The 12,361-nt window shown below is 43.8% G+C and overlaps 1 long non-coding RNA gene across 1 annotated transcript in view; it reads left to right on the forward strand.

Moving 5' to 3' along the window:
- The first annotated feature begins 1,197 nt into the window (after positions 1-1,197).
- The window catches only part of LOC143768827 (uncharacterized), a 53,900-nt gene continuing 42,736 nt past the window's right edge, over positions 1,198-12,361 (forward strand). Inside the window, exon 1 of the long non-coding RNA XR_013214057.1 lies at positions 1,198-1,944. This is a non-coding gene — a long non-coding RNA (uncharacterized LOC143768827). The remainder of the gene's footprint in view (positions 1,945-12,361) is intronic.

Raw genomic sequence — 12,361 nt, forward strand, 5'->3', positions numbered from 1 at the left:
AAGAAATGGCTGTACCACTGGTTGCACAACCAAATCAATGTAACACCAAATTATTACATTGCAAGGGAAGCCGCCAGCAGCAGATCTTGATGAGTGCATTTAGCGTGGTCGAAAATTCCCCACACAACCATTGATAACCTCATTTCTACACATGGCGCTGATACTGCATACTGAACAAATAGAGATGTTTGGAAACTTTTGCTTCCATTTTTTCATCATTTGCACATCAGTAACATGTCTATCCATCCTGTTATTTCCATAGCTCCACCGCTTTTCCTTCTTGGTGTTGTAATTTCAATGTTAACGAGTGTAAAGTCTGCCCTTTTCTTTGAATGCTGTTTGTGGCGTGAGGTTTATCTAGGCAAAAAGTAGAAATCAGAGTCATAAAATGGTCCCAGGGGTAATAGAAGGGTCATCTTTACATGGATTTAGTGAATATTACTGCAAATCTGTTATGCACACTTCCAGCTTCTCCGCTTGCTGTTTTTCCAGTTTAGTGAAATTGGATAAAACTTGTGAGGAGGGACACAACGTGCCTCTTTTCCTTCCTTTCCTTTCTAATCTCTTTTACTTCTGTCCATGTGAGCAGGGAGGGCTTAGTCTGCTGTGACGACCTTGTCAGGGAAACCGTCAAGGGAAACCGTGGCTCACTTCCCCGTGTACACAAGGAGTGGGGGCTCACACAACCTCACCCTTGGCTGCTGACCAGCGGCTAGACGGCTTGGCAAGGAAAGCGTGAGAAACAAGGGGGCGACACCCAAATGTCATCACAGCTGCAAAACTGCTGAGCAGAAAGGGACTAATTACAAAAATATGCACCCTGAGGCCGCGGCACCGCGAATACAGAGGCACATTTTATTCAGCCCCGCCCAAAATCTGCAATGTAAGTTATTTTCTGTCGAGCAGCGTGGGATTTTTCGACTCTTCGGAACTTGGCCGCAGCCCTCAGGAGTGTGCCTGGTACACGTACAAAGCACAGCTGGTTACATTAACCCAAGGCTGTCGGTGTAAAAACAATCACAAGTCACCCTTGATCTTCACACATAACACAGCAGAACTGAAATGAATAAGTTATCAATCATTTGGAAACAACATGGCTCCTGAAAAGGCGTGCAGAAAATCTCACACCGTGCAAGGCTGAGGCAGCCAATTCCAAATGTAAAATATTTTACCTGGACTCTCATGGACTGACGACAATCCTACAAAGTCTACTAGAGATGGTAGAATAGATTTTCGGAGTGTAGGATTCAATCGGACGATTCCTATAGGGTAGACTAAAGCTGTTGGCCAGAAGACTAAATCAATGCCCTAAAAAGTTGTAGTTGCCTCCAATCGAATCACATTAAGGGTAGGATCACACAACCGTTTTCTCCACATCTGAGGAAACAGTCTGATTATTGTGATCAGACTCTGATTAGAGTGGCATCAGTTTTTCTCAGATGTGGAGAGAAAAAACAAGTTTCTTCACCTTCTCCATTCTGTCAGTCCACGAATAGCAGACCACACTCAGATGTCACCTGAGAACACTCCATTTTTTTCATGGACCCATAGACTTGCATTGCCAATTTTTATCTGACACTCCTATCTAAATCGGACATGTCTCCTGTTTTTTCCGCGGACCAATAGATGAAAATCGGTCATGTGCACAGGCCCTTAAAAGGACAGAAATCTTATCGATGGTCTCTTGGACACATCTGTACTTGGGATCACTTGAATCACTATAAACATATATTGAACCTTCGGAAAAACATATCATTTTTTTTTAGTCGATGTGATGTTAGCTCTGCAGTCAATCAGTGATCTTAGAGGCTCTGAGCTGCTTGTGCCGTAAACTTGTTCAGAGCCTCTGAGCGGAGTTATTCACTGCAGCACTGTTGACGTGACACTGCTGTAATAACAGACAAAGGGAACAGCGGTGAAGACTCAGCACCATGCCCCAGGAGGGTGAGTAAAACAAACAAAAAAAATTTTAAAACACACTGCTGCCAGGGGAGAGGGGTTTTCCAATGGAAGAATTTCAGATTTTAAGATACCACCATACACAATACTCTACAAGTCTGTATTGCATACTGTGTAGACTTGCACTTACAAAATGTGTATATCGGTATATCCTCCCTTAAGAGCAGGTCTAGCGTTATGAAGGCGGCTGCCCAATTCCCAGGGCCCCCAGTATCTACAGCAAACATTCGATTGATAATAGCTCTACATTGTCAATCTAAGGCTAGGTTCACATTGCGTTAGGGCAATCCGTTTAGCGCTAGCGCTAGCGGATTGCGCTAACGCAATGTTTTTTTAGGGGCCGCGTTAGGGGTCGCGTTAACGTCCCCGCTCTTGCAGATCCCCGATCAAGCAGCGTCCGAGGCGCGCCACAGATGAACGGCACATCGCTAACGCGAGCCGAAAAAGGCACGCTCTAGCGATGCGCTACAGGGAAACTTCACATTGCTGTCAATGGGTGCGCTAACGGACCCGTTGCACGGCGTTAATTGCGACATTTTCGCCGTGCAACGCTGTCCGTTAGCGTGCACACATTAACGCAATGTGAACCTAGCCTAACTTCCAATGCTGCGACTGCTTAAGGAGCTTCAATAACATCACAGTCATGTGCCGATCATGTCACCACAGGTGCGGGACTTCAGGACCTTTGGTGATATCACGATCATGTGACCGTGATCTCACCGCCCAAGTCCTGTACTTCTGCTTCTGTCTCTGTATGTATGTACATGCATGTGTCTGTATGTATTATTATTACTTATTATATCGCCATTTGTTCAATGGTGCTTTACATGTGAAAATGGGTATACATAATAAAAACAAGTATGATAATCTTAAACAATAGAGGTCACTGACTGGTACAGGATTAGGGAGCAACCTGTCTTCGAGGGCTCATGGTCTATGGGGGATGGGTGGGGGTTTGGTGGGTCAGTGGTTACTGCAGGTTGTGGGCTTTACGGAAGAGTTGGGTTTTCAGGTTCCTTTTAAAGGTTTCCACGGTAGGCGAGTGATGGGCGTTGGGATCTTCCCACTGCGCGGGATGGATCCTGAGCCTTGTCTGCCTCTGTGGTCTCCCATTCTGGCTCAGCCACTGCGGGTGCTGCTGAATATAGACATCAGTTCCAGTGTCTTGCTCATGCGCAGGCTCAGACTCACAGTGTTCGTTTGGTTACTGCTGACTCCAGCCAAATCTATAGCAACCAGCCATAGGCAGCTGAAGCCTGGAGCTCTTGAGTTTGTCCAGAAATCACCTTACTGAGCATGTCCGTGAGATGGCATCCTCTCATTCTCTTTCATTTCTGTGTGCGAGCGACACAGCTCAGTGCAGAGTGGCTCTTTCATTTCTGTATGAAAGTGACACAGCTCAGTGTTTAGAGCTTCTCTTTCGTTTCTGTACTTTTCCTCTCTGTGGAGTAACAGAGGTTGGAACTCAGTGTCCTGTTCACACTGAGCGGTGTTAACCCAGTGTCTACAGGCAATCGCTTGCCGTCTGTTCCGTCATTGTTTACTAGCAGCAGTTTTCCATCTCTGCAAGGTGGACCCCGGGTTGCGCTTTATTATTTTACTAGCTGAAGAGCCCGGCGTTGCCTGGGCATAGTAAATATCTGTGGTTAGTTATAGCGCCTCACTTCTCTTATTTTCCCATCACGCCTCTCATTTTCCCCATCACATCTTTCATTTTCTCCCTCACATCTCTCATTTTCTCCCTCACACCTCTCATTTTCCCCCTCACTCCTCTTATTTTCCCCCTCACTCCTCTCATTCCCCCCTAACACTTGTCATTTCGACCTCACATCTGTCATTTTCCGATCACTCCACTATTTTCCCTCACTCCTCTCATTTTGCACTCACACTTTTTCATTTTCACCTCACACCTCACCATTTTCACCTCAGTATATACATGTTTGTCATCTCCCTTATATATAGTATACACCTGTATGTCATCTCCTGTATATAGTATATACCTGTATGTCATCTCCCCTGTATATAGTATATACCTGCTGTATGTCATCTCCTCCTGTATATAGTATATACCTGTGGGTCATCTCACCTATATATAGTATATATCTGTGTGTCATCTCCTCCTGTATATAGTATATACCTGTATGTCATCTCCTCCTATACATAGCATATACCTGTATGTCATCTCCTCCTGTATATACTATATACCTGTAGGTAATCTGCTCCTGTATATAGTATATACCTGTGTGTCATCTCCTCCTGTATATAGTATATACCTGTATGTCATCTCCTCCTGTATGTAGTATGTACCTGTATGTCATCTCCTCCTCTATATAGTATATACCTGTGTGTCATCTCTCCTGTATATAGTATATATCTGTGTGTCATCTCCTCCTGTATATAGTATATACCTTTGTGTCATCTCCCCTGTAAATAGTATATACCTGTGTGTCATCTCCTCCTGTATATAGTATATATCTGTATGTCATCTCCTCCTGTATTATACCTCGTTCACACGTTATTTGGTCAGTATTTTTACCTCAGTATTTGTAAGCTAAATTGGCAGCCTGATAAATCCCCAGCCAACAGTAAGCCCACACCCTGGCAGTATATATTAGCTCACACATACACATAATAGACTGGTCATGTGACTGACAGCTGCCGGATTCCTATATGGTACATTTGTTGCTCTTGTAGTTTGTCTGCTTATTAATCAGATTTTTATTTTTGAAGGATAATACCAGACTTGTGTGTGTTTTAGGGCGAGTTTCGTGTGTCAAGTTGTGTGTGTTGAGTTGCGTGTGGCGACATGCATGTAGCGACTTTTGTGAGATGAGTTTTGTGTGGCGACATGCGTGTAGCAACTTTTTGTGTGTCGAGTTGCATGTGACAGGTTAGTGTAGCAAGTTGTGTGCAGCAAGTATTGCGCATGGCGAGTTTTGCACGTGGCGAGTTTTATGTGTGGTGCCTTTTGAGTATGTGCAAGTTTTGTGTGAGGCAACTTTTGCATGTGTTGCAACTTTTGTGCATGTGGCAATGTTTCCGCGTGTGCAAGTTTTGCGTGTGGTGGGTTTTCCATGAGGTGAGTTTTGCACGTGTGGCGAGTTTTGCATGTGGAGAGTTTTGCGCGTGGCGAGTTTTGAGCGGCGACTTTTGTGTTTCGACTTTTATGTGGCGAGGTTGGTGTATGTGTGGTGAAATGTGCGCTGAGGGTGGTATATGTGTTCGAGCATGTGGTAGTGTGTGGCGCATTTTGTGTGTGTGTTCATATCCCCGTGGTGGTGTGGTGATTATCCCATGTCGGGGCCCCACCTTAGCATCTGTACAGTATATACTCTTTGGCGCCATCGCTCTCATTCTTTAAGTCCCCCTTGTTCACATCTGGCAGCTGTTAATTTGCCTCCAACACTTTTCCTTTCATTTTTTCCCCATTATGTAGATAGGGGCAAAATTGTTTGGTGAATTGGAAAGCGCGGGGTTAAAATTTCACCTCACAACATAGCTTTGACGCTCTCGGGGTCCAGACGTGTGACTGTGCAAAATTTTGTGCCTGTAGCTGCGACGCCTCCAACACTTTTCCTTTCACTTTTTCCCCATTATGTAGATAGGGGCAAAATTGTTTGGTGAATTGGAAAGCGCGGGGTTAAAATTTCACCTCACAACATAGCCTATGACGCTCTCGGGGTCCAGACCTGTGACTGTGCAAAATTTTGTGGCTGTAGCTACGACGGTTCAGATGCCAATCCCGGACATACATACACACATTCAGCTTTATATATTAGATTTAGCGCAATCCGCCAACCCCAACAGTGAGATAATATGTTGGGGTAGAGAGTTCCAGAGTAGGAGGGATGCACGGGAGAAATCTTGTATGTGATTGTGGGAAGAGGAGATAAAAGGGGAGCAGAGAAGTCAATTTTGTGAGGATTGGCGTTGTGTGCAGGTAATTACCGGGAGACCAGTTCACAGATGTATGGAGGAGACAGGTTGTGGATGGCTTTGTATGCCATGGTTATGGTTTTGAACTGGAGTCTCTGGGTAATGTGGTACCAGTGAAGGGTTTGACAGAGGGGAGAGGCCAGGGAATAGCGGAGACATAGGTGGATTAGTATGGAAGCAGAGTTGAGGATAGATTGTAGGGGTGTGAAAGTGTTAAAATGGAAGTCACAGAGCAGGAGGTTGCAGTAATGGAGGCCAAAGATGATGAGGGCGTGCTCTAGGGCTTTTGCAGATTCTTGATTAAGGAATGTACAGATCCAGGAAATATTTTTGAGCTGGAATTGGAAGCAAGTAGAAAGGGCTTTTAACATGTGGTATGAAGTCCAGGGTTACTCTGAGGCAGCGAGCTTGTGGGACTGGGGAGAGTGAGCAGCCATTTACTGTAATGGATAGGTCTGTTGAGGAGATTGAGTGAGATGGGTGAAAGGTGATGAATTCTGTTTTGTCCGTGTTAAGTTTTAGAAATCTTGGATAGAAGAAGGATGACATAGCGGACAGACATTGTGGGATTCTAGTTAGTAAGGAGGTGATATTGGGTGCAGAGATGTAGATCTGTGTATCGTCAGCAAAGAGGTGATACTGAAAACTGTGGGATTCTATGAGCTGTCCCAGGCTGAAGGTGTAGATGGAGAAGAGCAGGGGTCCTCGAACTGAACCTTGGGGGACACTGACAGATAGGGGGCGAGATGAGTAGGTGGTGCATAAGTAGGAGATGCTAAATATCAGTATGTATGAAGAGATCCAAGATAGAGCCAAGTCTGTGATGCCAAGAGATGGGAGAATCTGTAGTAAGAGGGAAGTGTCAAAGGCAGATGACAGGTCCAGGAGAAAGGAGGACAGAGTAGTGTTGCTTGGATTTAGTGGTTAGTAGGTCATTGGAGACTTTAGTCAGGGCAGTTTTAGTGGGATTATGCGTTCGGAATTTATGTGCATGCATGTGTCTGTATGTATATGCTTGCGCATGCATGTCTCTGTTTGTATGTATATGCATGTATCTGTATGTATGTGCCTAAATGCATGTCTCTGTATGTATATGCTCTTGTACATGCATGTCTCTGTATGTATATGCATGTTATGTATGTATGTGCATGCATGTCTCTGTATGTACAGTATGTGCTACGTGTATGCATGTATCTGTACATATGTGTCTCTATGTCTGTGCTCCATGCATGCATTCATTTGTATGTATGTGCTCCGTGTATGTATAAATGTATGTATGTGCTCTGTGTATGCATCCATCTGTTATTTGTATACATATAGGTGTGTGTGGATATGCTTGGTGTATACTTTTGTGTGTGCTGTGAATATATACGTGTGTGTAAGATGTTGTGTTTGTGTCACATACATCCACATTTATGAATCCCGGCAGTGCAGACAAGAGTTTATAGGTGTAACCATGCAGCAATTGCCCAACAAACAAGCAAAATGTTGCTCATTCATCAGGTGATTGAATTGTTTATGCTGGAACAACAATCATAGCTCTCAGCTCAGCAGCACATCGCCCAGTGTAAACGGCAGATATGATGCTGATAACATGATACTGTATGGGGACTGATTGATCTACTAGTGATCGTTCTGTGCCCATCGTTCTTCCTCCGTCGCTGTGAAGAGTCAGGTAAATGATAACCTGAATATTGACGATGGCGCTTGTTTAATGTCCAGAATTCAGTGCACATAAATGCAACCGAAATGCGCCCTAAAACTGACTAATTACCTGACGAAGCAAGACGCAATCGGGTAATGAAGGAAATATGACTCTCGTATAAGACCTACCGGCTGGTATGAAAATTGCAAGATTTCAAGTTTTTCAAGGATGTATTATTTTATAGGTGCCAAGCGAGGGGTATCAGGAGAAGTTGACCAAGTAATGAAAAACTTCTTTAAACTGAGAGCTCTAGAGTTACTGTATCTCCAGAAATACCCATCATACAGATTTTTCTCGCAGTATAGATATCCTCTCCTAAAGATGCAGAAAATAAATATGTGCTGCGGATTCTTCTGCACATGATGACTATTGGGGCTCATAGTTCTGCAGGTGCAAGTTCCCTCTGTGATACAAGTAGCCTGAGATGTGAATTTATTACCTACATTTGACACTAAAGGGGTATCCCAAAGCTGCAACGTTTTGCATTTTTATGGTCTCCTAGCCCGCTGGAGAACATGCTTTGCGGGATGGATTCAAGCTGTATTGTAAGTAGTTTTCCAGATACTCCAAGTGTTTCCACATAATCCTGTAGACTCTCTGGAGCACCATTAATGCATTCTTCTGTTACTGTCTATGGGTATGAATAGAGGAATCATCCGCTAACTCTTTAACCTCTTTTATGGCATTTTTAATTCTGCAGTTTTCCCTTCATTGGCGTCTAGTTGGAGAACTGACTATTCACAAGGTCGTTATCACTTCCAAAGCACTGCTTATGTCATTTGTCTCTTTTTAGGACATTACATATGTCGATCACTTGAAGCAAATCTGATACTTATGGTCTTTTCATATGTACTATACATAGTTAACCATAGAGCTAAATAAGACCCAAAGCAGATGTGTTAGGGTCCCTTTCCACTTGCGAGAGAAAAAACGGTCCGTAATCTGGACCGAAAAAACGGATGTAACGTATGCGATTGTCATGCGAGTGTCATGCGAGTGCAGTGCGATTTTTAATCGCATTATCCTTTTTTGTAATCGCATCATCCGTATGACATCCGTATTACTGTCCGATTTTTACGCACCGGTGTCCTTTGAAAAGCCGGCAAATCAGTGCTGTGTACAGTAAAATCACACTGACAGGTTAGAATAGAGTAGATATATACACATAGAATAGGTATATATACATATATATCTGTCAGTGAGACACCTATATATGTATTTCTATATTTAATGCAGCGCTAGATAGCATAAAAGCCGCTAATTCAATTGCCGGCTTTTGCTCTCTCCTTCACAAACCCGACAGGATATGAGACATGGTTTCCATACAGTAAACCATCTCATATCCCTTCTTTTTTTACATATTCCTCTTCACTAATGTAACAAGTGTCTGTGTGTCAAATTTGGGGGCTCTGGCTATTAAATTAAAGGGTTAAATCACGGAAAAAATTGGCGTGGGCTTCCGCGCAATTTTCTCCGCCAGAGTGGTAAAGCCAGTGACCGAGGGCAGATATTAATAGCCTAGAGAGGGTCCATGGTTATTGGCCCCCCCTGGCTACAAACATCTGCCCCCAGCCCCCCCAGAAAAGGCACATCTGGAAGATGCGCCTATTCTGGCACTTGGCCACTCTCTTCCCACTCCCGTGTAGCGGTGGGATATGGGGTAATGAAGGGTTAATGTCACCTTGCTATTGTAAGGTGACATTCAGCCAGGTTAATAATGGAGAGGCGTCAATTATGACACCTATCCATTATTAATCCAATTGTATGAAATTGTTAAAAAAACACACACAATATTGCAAAGTATTTTAATGAAATAAACACACAGGTTGTTGTAATATTTTATTGCTCTCTCAATCCACCTGAAGACCCTTGTTCTGTAGCAAATTAAAAATAATAAACCAACAATATACATACCTTCCGTTGATCTGTAATGTCCCACGATGTGAATCCATCTGAAGGGGTTAAAATATTTTACAGGCAGGAGCTCTGCTATAATGCAGCTGTGCTCGTGCCTGTAAACCCCGGGGAATGAAGGTAATGTAGGTCAATGACCTGTAGTTACCTTCATTCGCGGTGATGCGCCCTCTGCTGGATGTCCTCATGAACTGGAGCCTGGGAAAAGTTCCCATGCTCAAGTTCATATGAGGACATCCAGCAGAGGGCGCATCACCGCAACTCAAGATAAGTACGGGACAATCCCTGTTGTGAATTCCGCTCTTGGGCTCCCTCCGGTGGTTGTAAGTAGCACTTTTGTGAGTTCTGCTCTTGGGCTCCCTCCTGTGGTTTTGAGTGGTATAGCTGCTTCTTGGATTTAGCATCAGCAGCTGCTTCCACTGATCGTCTTTCTGGCTCGGCTATTTTAGTCTTGCCTTATCCCTCAATCATTGCCAGTTGTCAATTGTTCCTGCTTGGAGTCATTGCTCTTTTGGATTTCCCTGACACTCTGACCCTTTCAGCAAAGATAAGTCCTTGCTTGTCCTTTTGCAGTCCACTTGTTGTGGACTTATTGTTCAGCACATTCTATGTTTTGCTCATTTGTCCAGCTTATCAGTATGGATCTATTCAGCTAAGCTGGAAGCTCTGGGCAGCAGATTTTGCCCTCCACACCTTTAGTCAGGTGTGGAGATTTTTGCATTTCTCTGCGGTGGACTTTTTCTAGTTTTTATTACTGACCGCACAGTGTTCTTTCCTGTACTATCTATCTAGCTAGAAGTGGCCTCCTTTGCTAAATCTTGTTTCATACTACGTATGTCATTTCCTTCTCCTCTCACAGTCATTATTTGTGGGGGGCTGTCCTATCCTTTGGGGATTTTCTCTGAGGCAAGATAGCTTTCCTGTTTCTACCTTTAGGGGTAGCTAGTTCTCCGGCTGTGACGAGGTGTCCAGGGAGTGACAGGAACATCCCACGGCTACTGCTAGTGTTGTGTTAAGATCAGGAACTGCGGTCTGTATAGTTACCACCTGCTCAGGGCTAGTCGCATGTCGCTCCTAAATCACCGGTCCATAACAAATCCCCTGCTTTCCATTCAGTACCCGGGGTTTTACAGGCACGAGCGAGTGCATTAGCACAGCTCCTGGCTGTAAAATAATTTAACCCCTTCAGATGGATTTACATCGTGGGACATAACGACAGAAGGTATGGAATATTGTTGTTTGTTTTTTTAACTTTGTTTCAGGATGATGGTCTTCAGGTGGATTACCAGTATAATAAAATATTACAACACCCTCTGTCTTTATTTCATTAAAATACTTTGTAATAATGTGTGTGTGTTTTATTAACCATTTCATACTATTTGATTAATAATGGATAGGTGTCATAATTGACGCCTCTCCATTATTAATCTGGCTTAATGTCACCTAACAATAGCAAGGTGACATTAACCCTTCATTACCCCATATCCCACCACTACACGGGAGTGGGAAGAGAGTGGCCAAGTGCCAGAATAGGCGCATCTTCCAGATGTGCCTTTTCTGGGGTGGCTGGGGGGCAGATGTTTGTAGCCAGGGGGGGCCAATAACCATGGACCCTCTCTAGGCTATTAATATCTGCCCTCGGTCACTGGCTTTACCACTCTGGCGGAGAAAATTGCGCTGGAGCCCACGCCAATTTTTTCCGCGATTTAACCCTTTAATTTAATAGCTAGAGCCCCCAAATTTGACACACAGACACTTCTTACATTAGTGAAGAGGAATATGTAATAAAAGAAGGGATATGAGATGGTTTACTGTATGTAAACCATGTCTCATATCCTGTCGGGTTTGTGAAAGAGAAAGAAAAAGCCGGCAATTGAATTAGCGGCTTTTATGCTATCTAGCGCTGCATTAAATATAAATATACATATATAGGTGTCTCACTGACATATATATATGTATATATACCTATTCTATGTGTATATATCTACTCTATTCTAACCTGTCAGTGTGATTTTACTATACACCGCGCTGAATTACCTGCTTTTCAAAGGACACCGGTGCGTAAAAATTGGACAGAACTCGCATGGTGCGAGTGCTGTGCGATTTTTTTCTTGCACCCATTGACTTGCATTGGCGAGTCTCGTCCGAGAATCGCAGCAATACGCAGCATGCTGCGATTTTTTTCTCAGCCGACCCAGATTTTTCTCAGTCCGATTTCGGCTGAGAAAAAAATCGCAAATGAAAAGACACCTATTAAATAACATTGGTCCGAGTGCAATCCGATTTTTTATTGGATTGCACTCGTCCGTTTTCCTCGCAAGTGGAAAGGGGCCCTTACAATGTATTGCGCTAGTATACTAAATATAATAATTGGGGATGTCAGAAAAAAGATCTCTACTTCTTTTCAGAAACAGTGTCGCCTCTGTCCATAGGTTTTATCAGGTATTGCTGATTTTCCCCCTTACAAGTAAGTAAGGCTTAAATTGGTTGTTAAGGTTTGGGGTATAACTCTTCAATCAGTGACTGCAAACAGGCTATGTTACTGCAAACTTGTGAATCTTCTCAGAGCGCACAGTGTATGCTGTCAGGATTCTCCAGTGTTGGGAGCACAAGTATACAATTTCCATATTTCCGACCACTTTTCCACTAGACGTATCACTAGTATTGAGCAAGGCATTGCACGTCTAGTCTACACGTGACTGCATGTCTGCAAATTGCATACTTGTGGTCATGCACTCGCCTAATCCTGGCACAGATGAATCCCATGACCGTCAGCTCCTGGCAAAGGAACCGGAGAATCCTGACAGCGTGTACACTGCGCGCAGTGAGAATTCACAAGCCTGCAGA

Source organism: Ranitomeya variabilis, chromosome 4, assembly GCF_051348905.1.
Source record: "Ranitomeya variabilis isolate aRanVar5 chromosome 4, aRanVar5.hap1, whole genome shotgun sequence".
Classification (NCBI taxonomy): domain Eukaryota; kingdom Metazoa; phylum Chordata; class Amphibia; order Anura; family Dendrobatidae; genus Ranitomeya; species Ranitomeya variabilis.